The 12,704-nt window shown below is 45.5% G+C and overlaps 1 protein-coding gene across 2 annotated transcripts in view; it reads left to right on the forward strand.

The window, feature by feature from the left end:
- The window catches only part of Nmt1 (N-myristoyltransferase 1), a 36,579-nt gene that overhangs the window by 919 nt on the left and 22,956 nt on the right, over window positions 1–12,704 (forward strand). Inside the window, exon 1 of one of the 2 annotated variants that reach the window (XM_039085301.2) lies at window positions 1,395–1,427. The exons of the other annotated variant lie outside the window; for it this stretch is intronic. The gene's annotated coding sequence lies outside the window, so the exon portion shown is untranslated. Of the gene's footprint in view, window positions 1–1,394; window positions 1,428–12,704 lie in introns of those variants that run through there. 2 annotated transcript variants of the gene reach the window in all.

A 12,704-nucleotide genomic window follows, 5' to 3' on the forward strand; every position in this document is an offset into this window, starting at 1 on the left:
GGTCAATGAGGAAATTCACTAGGCTATACAAGCCATGTATATAATTATGTTGTAAAATATAACGGCCAGACAATTCCAAAATATAAACTCACTATGAATCCTATGTTATTAGCGATGTCATAATGTTGATTTATTCAGTGTCTATCGCCTCAAATAATCGGTGGTTATTATTAGAGTCAATTTTATTGTACCTTTCCTTTTTTAATTTAATGAACTACCTCAAAGCTTCAACAAACTTATGTCGCTTCTTGGAGAACATGTGGTATTTATGGGGTACTAGTGCACATCTTGTACTTGAGGGTCTCCCTGGGGTTTTTGTTTGTTCTGTTTTGTCTTTTGAGACAGGCTCTCGCTGTGTAGCTATGACTGGCCTGGAACATACAATGTAGAACAGATTGCCTCCAAACTCGGGGTGATGTTCTGGCCTCTGCCTCTCAGGTTAGAGGGATTACTGTTACAGGCAACCATGTAGGTCCGGGTCTTAACTATAAATGATTGCTGTCTTTTGTTACTAGAGAATAAGAAATGGGCCAGACATTTGGGAATTTGTATTTGTTTTCCCAAATCAGTACCTCTGTAAGCCAGTCACAGGGAATGATGTATTTAAATTCACATTATTTTTCTGCTGCTCTAACATCCCCCCATCCCCATCTGTATGTAAGTGTGTATGCATATGTATATTTTGTTGTGTAGAGACTTGGGTGTGTGGTTCTCTGAGTGTGTGGTAGTCTGTTTTTTTTTTTTGTTTTGTTTTGTTTTGTTTTGTTTTTTGGTTTTTTGGTTTTTTTTGGTAGTCTGGTTTTTATAGCCAGATTTTGTTGTAGCCAACTTGCCGTGTAGCCGGCAGCTCTTAGCTTCCCCCTTTCCCCAGTTAAAGTTGTTATGAAGGTGGAAGGTTATAACCTTTGGCTATGCTCTTATCTTATCTTAAAGGTGGCCGAGCGAAGGATTAAATGATTAGTTATCTCACTGTGGTGGGTTTTAGGCTTAAAAAAAAAAAAGATCCCGCCTCTCGTTCTCTAACCAGCATGGGGGGGAAAATCACAAGAATGTGGCAGAAAAGGAAGCTGGCCAAATTTGATTTCATGACTGTTCTGTTGCTGTAATTCACAGCAGATCTAATATAGCAGCCACATTTAAGCCAGCTCTTCCCAGGACTGGGAGAGCAGAGGAGGAAGTAGGCGCTGGAGGAGCACAGGACAGGCCTCTGGAGGGGAAATCCTGGGCAGATGAGAGAGATGAGTGTGAAAGTCCCTTCAGAAGTGGAAGCACAACCTTTTCTTTGTTCATTCTGTAATTGCTCTAATTTTCTCTGTAAAAATGTTGCTTTAACCGGTGTTAGGTTTTTTGTTTGTTTGTTTTGGTTTTTTTATAGGTTTTGTACCCTGAAAAACGGCAGTTTACAGAACTTCGCCCAGACTCTCGAGGTATATAGCTTGGCCGTAGAGCATGTTCTCACCATGTCACAGGCCCTGGTATTCAGTCACAAGCATGAAAACCAAGAAAATCCTGTTTGCCGGGAAGTTCTTTGTTTTTGTTGTGGTACCATAGAGTGATAGCTCCCTTTTCCCAAAATCTTTAAGAGTGACAACCCTTCGGGAAGTGTTCTGTTACAGGATATGGTTTGAGTGAGCAAATTATATTAGTATACCAAATCTAGGGGGCCTGTGAAAATGAAGTAGTTTGCAGGTAGCACATGACAGAGGAAGGTCTTAGTCAGAAGCAGATCTACTTCTGATGCATAGGATTAGCATTTCTCTTTAACTTTCAAAGCAAAGCGAAGTTTCTTTATCTACAATTATTTCTGAGGGTAGAGGGGAGCATTTAGGATGTTGCTCTCAGGGCTGGGGATTTAGCTCAGTGGTAGAGCGCTTACCTAGGAAGCGCAAGGCCCTGGGTTCGGTCCCCGGCTCCCAAAAAAAAAAAAAAAAAAAAAAGAACCAAAAAAAAAAAAAATGTCTAGGATGTTGCTCTCCCTTTCTGTTCTTTTTTTCATGTTTTCCCCTAACTTTCCCCAGCTTGCCTTCCGTTAACTTTACAAACTCCATTCTTGTAGCTTTATTCTAGCAATAAGTGATATGTTGTGATAACTAATATTGTGTGTCCAGGTCTCCGTCTCATGGGCTATTAAATGAGAACAAGAATTATGTCCGTATATGCCTAGTGCTCAGTAGGTGTCAGTGAGTGAAGGCAAATATTAAAGTGGCTGGCCTAAGGTTAGTGCAGGGTCGAATGTAATCCAGGCAGCCCTCAAGCTCATTTTGTATTGAGAACAATCTTGAATTTCTAGTTCTCCTGCTTTCTCTTCTTTAGTTCTAAGATTGTAGGCACATTTCCAGTCTTAGATTTTTTTTTTCATACATACTTTTGGCAATAAATTGAGTGTGTGTGTGTGTGTGTGTGTGTGTGTGTGTGTGTGTGTGTTTGTGTGTTTAGAGGTCAGAAGAGTTTTGAGGGCTGAGTTCTCTCATCTTGTTAATACAATCTTCCATTGTTTCTGCTTTGCTGTGCGCACTAGGTTAACTGGCTTCCAGGCTTCCGGGTGATTCTCATCCCTGCCTTGAGTCTCCTCAGAGGAGCGCTGAGGTTACAGGTGTGCTGCCCCCTGCAGCCTTTCTGCATGGCCTGCGTGGATGGAACTCAGGGTCAGTCAGGCTTGCTCGCCTTTAACACCACCTTCTTGCCTACCTTGCTGAAGTACAGAAACCAGCCGCCCTCCGGTTTATTACGGAAGCCTCCCCCCTCTTCTTTTTGAACTGTTTCTTGCCTGTATTCTTTCTTGTTTAAAGTTTTTAATTTTAATTTAAAATTTTTAAAATTTTTAATTATATGTGTGTGCATACGTGTGCAGATACCTGAGGGAGGCAGAAAAGGGCTTCAGTCTCCTGGACCTGAAGTTATACATGGTTGTAGCCCTCAGCAACCTCTGAGCCATCTCTCTACCCCACCCCTAAATTATTGCATTTGAAATTTTATTTATTTTGCATGTGGGTGTGTGTGAGTGTGTGGGTGTGGGTGCACACATGCTGCATGCATGTGTGGAGGCTGAGAGACAACTGTCATTTTGTCATTCCACCATGTGGGTCCCAGGGTGGAACTCAGGTTCTCAGGCACTGCAGCTGGTGCCTTTCCCCACATTTGCCATCCTTTTCTGCCTTTGAAATGGTATCGTAGGGGTTTTCCTCATGTCCTGATCAAAAGATGCTGTCACCTATGAAGGAATTTAAGAAAAGGTGCTGGTGTATGTTGTATTTGTAATCCCAGTGTTGAGGAGGCAGAGGACAGAGGATTGCCAGGAGTTTGAGGCCTGTCAAAGCTACAGAGTGAGACCATTTCAAAAAACAAACATAGGGCTGGGGATTTAGCTCAGTGGTAGAGCGCTTACTTAGGAAGCGCAAGGCCCTGGGTTCGGTCCCCAGCTCCGAAAAAAAAGAACCCCCCCCCAAAAAAAAAAAAAAAGAACATAACTAAACCAAGGGAAGGAAGCGGATTTCACTTTTAGAAGGCGTTATAATTCACTCTCTGTTTCTCCGATAAAGGTTTATGTAGCTTACAGTTCCAGGTTGTGGTCCAGTGTTAAGGGAAATCAGGACAGGAACCCAAGTAGGAACTCAAAGGCAGAACAATGGAGGAACACTGCTTGGGGGCTCACTCTTTCACTTGTGCTTAGCAGTGCTCCTCCACCGTGTGTGTGTCTACTCTCTGTGTGCTGCTGTCTGTGGAAACCCGAAAAGGACATAAGTCCCCTGGTCACCCTGTATGGACACTAAACAAACTTGGATCCTCTAGAATAACCACTAGGACCTTTTTAAAAGATGGGATCTTACTATGCAGCTCTGGCTGGCCTGGAACTTGCTCTGGGCTCGACTTGATCTCACAAGAGCTCCACCTGCCTCTGTCACCCAAGGGCAGGTATTACAGGCACCATACCCAACACAACTAGTACTAATTGCTAGGCCATTTCTCTGGGTTCTTAGTTTTCTCTCTTTTGGTTTTTTTGAGACAGGGTTTCTCTGTGTAGCTCTGGCTGTCTTGGAACTTACTCTGTTGACCAAGCTGGCTGCAAACTCAGAGATCCACCAGCCTTTGCCTCCCAGTGTTAGGATTAAAGGAGTGTTCCAGCTAGGTTTCTTTCTTAGGCAACCATCTGCCTAGGGACAGTGCTGCCCACAGTGGGCTGGGCCCTCCTGTATCAGTGCTCAGAATGTGTCCTAAAGCCAATCTGATCTAGATGGTTCCTCAATCTAGTCTCTCCTCTCAGATGATTTCAGGCTGTGTCAGGTTGACAGTTGCTTGCAACTAGGACAGAAGGTAAACTCTGCAAAGCTTTCCTTACTTGCAAACAAAAAGTTCCTTTTGTCTCAGAGTAGCTGTGACCCGCCTCCTTGTTGGCTTCTCACTTGGGAAGGTCTTTCAGGCCCTTGCTCCGTCTCTTTCTTCAGCTTTTGGTTTTTCAAAACTAGATCAAAGCAGAAATGAAGAGAACTCTCATCACTACTATCAAATAAGTATTCTAATTACGTTTCCTAATTAAATGGCAGTTTAAAAAGAAACTAATCAAGAGCTGCTTCAAAGAGAAGAAACTGGAGAGCAAAAGAAACTAAAAGCAAATGAAGCCTATTTCAGGGCGACGGCTGCCCGTGGCGAGCTGGTTCTGCTGATGTCCCACATTGTTGAACTAATATGCTCACTCCAAAATTTGTCAGCTTTCCCGGCTGCCAGTTAACCCGTTCTCTCTGGAGCTCAGAGATTAGGGGGTTTAGGGAGGTGCATCTGTAGCTTTTTCCTCTCAAATTTTTAAAAACCTGAAATTTTATTTAAAAACAAATTTGTTGGCATGTACTTATTTGTGTGCATGTGTGTGCGAACATGCGTACATGCATGGACATGCACATGTATGTTGTGTGAATGTTTGTGTCTGCATAGCAAGCTCATGGGAGTCAGAGGTACCACGGGTACTGGGGATCAAACTCAGACAGTCAGACTTGGCCACAAGCACCTCTCTCTACCTTCTCTCATCAGCACCTCCATTCTTTTTGTTTGTTGTTTATTGTATTTTGTTTCATTGAGGCAGTCTCCGCTTGTATCCAGGGCTGGCTTCAGACTTGGTCCTCCTGCCTCAACCTCTCAAGGACTAGAATTGTGGGCATGAGGCACCATCCCCCTGCCTCAGCAAGCCTTTCTCTTTAAGCCCCTTTCTGAGAAGGTGTCCTCGTGATTGTTCCCTTAAAGCACGGGAAATACAGCGTTCTCTGTATTTAGCGTCTAAAACTGACAGCCGATGTGCTTAGCCAGGAGCAGTACTAGCCTTGCAGCTTGTCTAGTGCTGCTGACTAAGAAACAGCTGAGGGCGACTGTGGTGGCTGTTAGTGTGCGCTAACAAGCTCTCCTTTCACTTAGGAAGACCAGTTCTGATTTCCTTGTGAGTCTTCACCTCATTCTCTGACACTAGAGGAAGAACTTGGGGATGTGTTTTCCTCTGGGAACGATCTTTGTATCTTGGCTTCTCGGTGGTGGTTGTGGTGGTGGTGGTGTGGTGGTGGTGTGGTGGTGGTGGTGGTGGTGGTGGTGGTGGTGGTGGTGGTGGTGGTGGCGGCGGCGGCGGCGGCGGCGGAGGCGGCGGAGGCGGCGGAGGCGGCGGAGGCGGCGGAGGCGGAGGCGGCGGTACTGGTGCTGCCGTTCAGACCCAGGCCCTTACATGTGATAGGACCATCCACTGAGCGGTATTCCCAGCTCCTGCATTCTGTAGCAGCAAGAGTCCTCTTTGGATCTCCCCAGCAACCAGTCTGTGGGTTTTCTCAGACTAAGGAGTTAGTCAGCAGTGAAACTGGCCAGCCTTTTAAACTCTGATCAACAGGCCTGGGTCACCTTCAGTGGACATGAGTTGAGGACTGAATAGCATTTGGTCTGAGCTTTGACTTGCCAGGCCCCAGTGCATCAGACAAACACAAGCTGTTGAGTTTCCCTCTGTCTGTCTCCTCCTCGTTTCGGTCTTGTATTTCCTTAGCCCTGCTCACCCCACCTTTACTCTGTTATATCATAGTCTTCATGAGCTCTTAAAAACAGCCTTCCTCTGTGACAGGAATTGGCTCGTTCAACCTGCTAAACATCCACAGAAGTCAAAGGTGGCAGTAAAAGTGGCCCTCTGCAGCTCCTGCCTTCTTAGCCTCCTGGTGCCTCTAGGGCTCTGGGGCCAGAATAATGTTGGATTCACAAGCAAGTTTTTGTTTTGGGTTCTTCTTTTATTGCATCTTTAAAACTTGTGCAATTGTGAACACACAGTGTGCCACAGTTACATGTTTGTATGTCAGAGGACATCTTTTTTTTTTTTTTTTTTTTTTTTTTTTTTTTTGGTTTTTTTCGGAGCTGGGGACCGAACCCAGGGCCTTGCGCTTCCTAGGTAAGCGCTCTACCACTGAGCTAAATCCCCAGCCCCTGTCAGAGGACATCTTAAAAAGGAAGTCGGTTCTCTCCATTCCACCATGTGGATCCTGGCTTCAAACTCAGACCCTCAGGGTTAGCGGTGAGCATTTTACCTGCTGAGCCATCTGACTACTTGGCGGGGTTTGTATGTTGAGTTTGGGGTGTGATACCCAGTGATCCAGCAGCCACAGCAGTACAAAGAACACTCCGCAGATACTGACTCGTGCCACCTGGCTTCCTCCTGAGTGTTCCTGCAAATGTCCCTCTGTTCTTCCAGGGAGTGCTGGGGACTATGTCACAGCTCCAAGGTAACTTCATTTGCAAAGGGTTTTCCTGGTGTCGAAATCAGAACTAGAGGTCAAGATTTATTTTGGTACCTTTCTGTGGGAGACTTACATTATAGTCCCAAGAATTAGCTTCTAGCTTTCAGACATAGAGATTGGGCTGGAGTGGTAGCTTGGTTGTCAAGAGCTTGTCCTGCCCTTTCAGAGGACCTGAGTTCAGTTCCAGCAGGCACATCAGGAGGCTTATAACTGTTTGTTACTCCAGCTCCAAGGAGTTCAACTCCTTCTGGTCTCTGAGGTCACCAGCACACACAAGTATAAACATACACACACATAAAGTTAAAAAGTTAAAGACAGGTATGGCCCCTAGGCCTTTAATGTCAGTACTTGGGAGGCATAGGCAGGCAGATCTCTGTGAGGCCAGCCTGATTTACATAGTGAGTTCTAGGACAGCCAGGGCTATTTAGTGAGATCCTGTGTCCCAAAAAAAGAAAGAAAAGTAAAGAAACTAAAACCACATGCCCAGGTACATGAGAGGCTGACTGGCATAAGAGAATCTTGAGGTCAAGGTTTGCTATGATGAATTCCTATCGTAAACAAAGCAAAAGAAGGAAATTAGTGACCAACAGTTACATATCTTACCTTCTGAACTTTGTTCTCATAAACCTGCAGTCACTGTTGCAGACTGCACCATTTAAAAAGTGCCAGTGGCACTCTCTGCTTTGACCTCAGGGATAGGACGACCTAAGGAGGGAAGTGACAAGGAAGTTGGTGGTTGAAATCTCAACCAAGGCCCAGAAGAGCACAGCACTTCTGGCTTTCTCAGAATGCTAGCCCAGCTGTCTGCTAACAGCACGAGAGATGTTTGACTGACCTCTTTTGCGCTGCAGCTTCTCTGAGTTTTATTTTAGTCCATTGTGCCTAGAAAGCAACAGGCACGCATACAATCATGAAGTTGTCCTCGCTGTGTGTGGTGTAATGGGAGGGGTTGTGAGGAGCAGCTGTGTGATGTGGCCCCCACACTCAGAACATTTTTAAAATCATTGGGAAGCAGGGAAAGAAACCTATCATTTTATGTAAATAATTATATGTATATACTGTTTTAGAAGATTATAATTTTAAAGCAGATGTCAGTGAGAGCTGGAGGAGTCAGATGGCTTCAGAATGAAGCAGGGCTCATCCTCCACACATAGCACAGACCGACCTGGAACCCTCCATCTTCCTGCCTGAGCATCCGGGTGCTGACCCGATAGGCATGCGCCACCATGCCTGCCTCTCAGTACATCTAACCCCTGCTGTGTTACACTAAAGCTCCACTCTTGGGCCTGGTGTGAGAAGACAGTCAATCCACGGCTTTGGAGGCTTCCTGCATATGCCCTGTAGGGCAGTAGTTCTCAGCCTATGAGTCAGGACCCCCTTGGTGTCATATCAGATGTCCTGTGTATCATAGATTTACATTACGATTCATAACGGTAGCAAGATTATAGTTCTGAAGTAGCAGTGAAATAATGTTAGGGGTTAGGGGTCACCACAGCATGAGGAAGTGTATTAAAGGGCCGCAGTGTTAGGAAGGTTGAGAGCCATATAAGGGAGAAAGGGCCCCATGTCTTTAGAGAGTGGCTTGTTCTGGTGATGGGTTAGCTAGTTAGTTGGTGACCAGGTTGCTGTGGGATCCTTCCTAAAGCTGGAGATTCAGTATCCTCCCCCCACAATAAAAGATTTGAATTCCCAGGCACACGTCTGAGTGTTCTCATCCTGTGAGAAGGAGAGGAGGCCTGTGCTGTGGACCCGTCATGTTGTCAGGAAGTTCTGCGCTCCTTCTGCTCATCTGTCAGCTCGCCATTCCCACCCACCCACGCGCACCCGGCACTGTTCTATTTTAGAGGCATGGAGGCTCGATTTCCATCTCCTCCTCCTGCCCTGATTTTGTACAAGAGCATCCATGAGATTTCTTGTTTGAATTTAAAATTTAGGGCCTTTATTCTAAAATGACATTTCTGTGGAGTGGAGTAGCACATGTCACTAGGAAAAGCACAGGCGGGCAGATCTCTGTGAGTTCAAGGCAAGGCTGGTCTACACATAGGATCCAGGATAGCCAGGGGCTATACAGAGGGACCCTGGTTTTGTTTTGTTTAAAAGATATTTCTAGTTGAGTGTGGTGGTTTGTACTTACAATCCTAGTATTACAGTGGCTGAAGCAGGAGAATCACCGTGAGTTCAAAATGTGTCTGGGCTATAGCGTAAGAGTCTGTCTCACGTGTGTGTAGGTCAGAGGACAACGCTGTGGAGCAGCTGGTTGTCCGCCCACCTTTCCATGGCTCTTGGGGGTGAATTCATTTGCCAGGCTTGCACTCCAGGGACTTTCCCTTGCTAAGCCATCTCAGCAGCTCTAAAGATGGCATTTCCTAATGGCTTTTCTTCTGCCCTGGATCTGTCATTCTTCCAAACACACACACACACACACACACACACACACACACACACACACACACACACACACACACACAGAGTCTCTGTTCATAGCCCCTGGCTGTCCTGAATCTTCCTGCTTCTGCCTCCCAAGTGCTAGGAAGAAAGTAAGGTGCCCATCCTTACGTAAGCTGTCCAGTTTTGCGTCTCTGGAGGGATAGCGCATGGGTTAACGGCACGTGCTCCTCTGCAGAGGACTTGGGCCCCATTCCCAGCACCTACATGTTGTTTCAAACCATATATAACTCCAGTTCCAGGGGTCTGACGGCCTCTTCTGACCTTTACAGGCACCAGGCACATAGGGTGCACATACACCTGCAGATAAAATACGTATCCATATAGAGGAAATAAGCCTTTAAACAGTTCTAGACTATGGCCAGCAGCCTTTCTGCATGAACACCCATCTCGCTTCCCATAGCAGATGCCCCTCCCTCCCAAGGATAGATTCTATCCCATTCTCTGCTCTGTGTTTTGAACCAAAAGGATCAAGTAAAACTTCGGTTTGCTGTATAAGTGTGTGCTTCTGGTCTGTCTCTGGCTTGTATTTATGAGAGATTTCTGCTTCAGTTTACTAAATTCTGACACGCCCTGGAATATTCACCAAGACTCGGGCCTCAAATCTGGGTTCATGCAGCCTTGTCTCATCCTTCCAAGTAGTAGAACTGGACTACTTTACTCGGTTTCCAGTCCCTCTAGCAGGCGCATTCTCAAAGCTCTGAGCTTGGTGCCTTATGAGTAAGTTATTGTAATTGCCTTGAATAGTACTAGACTCCTTGGTGTCTCTTCACATTCAGTTGTCTCCATTTTGGGGAATGCTGTCAATAAAAGCATGGTGACGTCATATATTCTCATAGTTGTGGCTCAATACCTCAGTAGAAAGAACTATAAAATTAAAACATGAAGCTAGGCATGATGGTGCATGTCTTTTATCCTAGCACCTGGGAGATAGAGGCGGAAGGATCTCTTTGAAATGAAGGCCAGCCTGGCCTACATAGAGAGACTTTTTCTCAAAACAAAACAAGCTCAACCACCAGAACATGCACTCTGTGGTCCACAGAAATGGGGCTCAGGGTGTGACAGTGCACACAGCGTCTCTTCTGAAGAGGCCCAGGAAAGTAGACTGACTTGGCTGACTTACTTTCTTTGACAATTTTACTATCTAGTCCTGACTGGCTTGGAATTCCCTCTGTAGACTGAGATGGCCACAAACTTAATGATCTCCCTGCCTCTGCCTCCCAGGAACCTGGGTTACAGACTTGTGCCACCATGCTCAGCCTAGGAAGACATTCTATAGTGATTGGCACGCTACGTAAAGACCCATACAGTTGAGAGGGCCATTTAATAATCTTGTGTAAAACTGTGTTTAGTAAATGTCCAATTAGTAACTAGCATGAGTTGTGTTTTATACATGTTTGCTCATGGTTTTGAGACATGGTCTTGTGATGTAATAGTCCTAGCTGGCCTGGGACTCCCCATGTAGACCAGGGTGACCTTAAGCTTGTGGTAATGATCCTGTGTCTGTTTCCCAAAGATGAGATAGCCCACCTGGATACATCATTTCTTTATCCACAGAATTAAATAAAAACTATTTGTATAGCAACTCCTCCACAGGACCTTGATAATCCATTCTCTAACTGATACGAATGAAACACATTGGTTGTATTTTGTATGCCTTTTCAATACTGCTCATAATCCTGAGACCGAAAGAATATCTTTGAGCTAAGAAGATCTGAGTTGGGGGCTGGAGAGACAGCTCAGTGGTTAAGAGCACTGAATGCTCTTCCAGAGGTCCTGAGTTCAAATCCCAGCAACCACATGGTGGCTTACAACCATCTGTAATGAGATCCGATGCCCTCTTCTGGTGTGTCTGAAGACAGCTACAGTGTACTTATATATAATAAATAAATAAATCTTTAAAAAAAAAAAAAAAGAAGATCTGAGTTGTGATGGGCTCTACATGGGACCATACTGGATGGTAAGACGAGTTATCGAGAGGCAGCTCTTGGAGCAGATGAGTAACTAGGGCTTCTAGTCTTTGTCGTGGCCTTGGAGGATTCACTGAGCATCTGGTTTTAAGGGGTTGCCTTTTCCATCTCTGAATGTCCTCAGCCCTCCGCCCCCTGCCTTGTGCCTTCTGTGCCTCATTAATAGAGTTCTCATTAGGTGCATTTGTGCCCAGACTCACGACCATATGCTCATCTCAGATAGAGAACTGCCAGCCGTAATCCCATGGCTTCCGGGCTTTAGCATCCTGCAGTCTCCTAAGTGCCTGGGGTATGGACTAAGAGGAGATAGAGCTGAAGACATGGCGGTACATGTCTGCCAGACCCATGTCCACCCTCTTCTTCCAGTGCTGGGGATAAAACCTTTTGTCCGGAGCATGCGAGGCAAGCGTTCTGCCCCTGCGCTACGGCCTCAGCCCAAGAATGGAAGTGTGTGGTAGCAAATCGCTTTCTCTTTATGTATGTAAACTTACTGCCACAGATAGCATAGTCAGTTGCTATAAGGTGACATTAATACTCAGATAACCACAAATGACTTTGAGCTAACTTTTTTCTTTTTTAAACTAAAAAAATGTTTTATTATTTTTTTAAATAGTGTCCTGTACTGGAGCGCAGTAGCCTAGAACCCTTCTGAACTGGCCTTTTTTAAAGACAGTGTCTTACAATGTTAGCTCTGCTGGCCTGGAACTTGCCATATAGACGAGGCTAACCTTGAACTGAACTTACAGAGACCTGTCTGCTTCTTGCCTCTGTCTCCTGCGTACCACCATGTCTTTTCTATATTGTCTCCACCTCAGCCTCCCAAGTGTTCTAATAGCAAGTCTGTGATGCCGTACTGGTCTAATTTTGACATTTCAACGTAGCTGGGAAAGTGCTTTTGCCATATCTGAGGAAAAGCATCCTAAGGAAGTCCTTTCCTGCTTCCACTCGACAGAGGTTTCATCCATCTGTGGCAGAAGTAGCTGTGTGACACTGATGTGGTTGAATTTTCCTAAGATTCCTAGTCCTGGGTTTGCCATCAGTGACTGCTCAGGCTTGCTACCTAATGTCCAGTTCAGGCTCTTGTCTTTCTGGACCATTTTGGGCAGGGACTGCAGTAATGTCAAGCCAGCCTCTTCTTCATGCTCGATTTTCCATACTGTCTGCTGCCTGTGTCTAGTTGGAAAATCCATGTAAACATCGTACCCTTGGAGAAGTTAGGGCAAAGGATTCCCAAAACACTACTACTGTCTTTTGTCTGTCGCTTTAAATTCAGGACCCTAGGGAAGTGGTGGTACCAGCACAGTGTAGAGAGTTATCATGCATGGGCTTTAGTGCAGCCTGGCCATCTAAAATAAGTACATAACCTCTCACCTCCCAGAAAGGTTATGGTGGATTAAGGGTATCATCCCAGCTCCGAGAAGGCTGAGGCAGGAGGATTGCAATAAGTTCAAGGCCAGCCCCAGATCCATACTAGATACCAAGTCAGAAATCCTATCTTAGAAAAAAAGAAGGACTGGGAGTGTGGCCCACTTGGAGGAATGCC

This window comes from Rattus norvegicus, chromosome 10 (genome assembly GCF_036323735.1).
Source record: "Rattus norvegicus strain BN/NHsdMcwi chromosome 10, GRCr8, whole genome shotgun sequence".
Classification (NCBI taxonomy): Eukaryota; Metazoa; Chordata; class Mammalia; order Rodentia; family Muridae; genus Rattus; species Rattus norvegicus.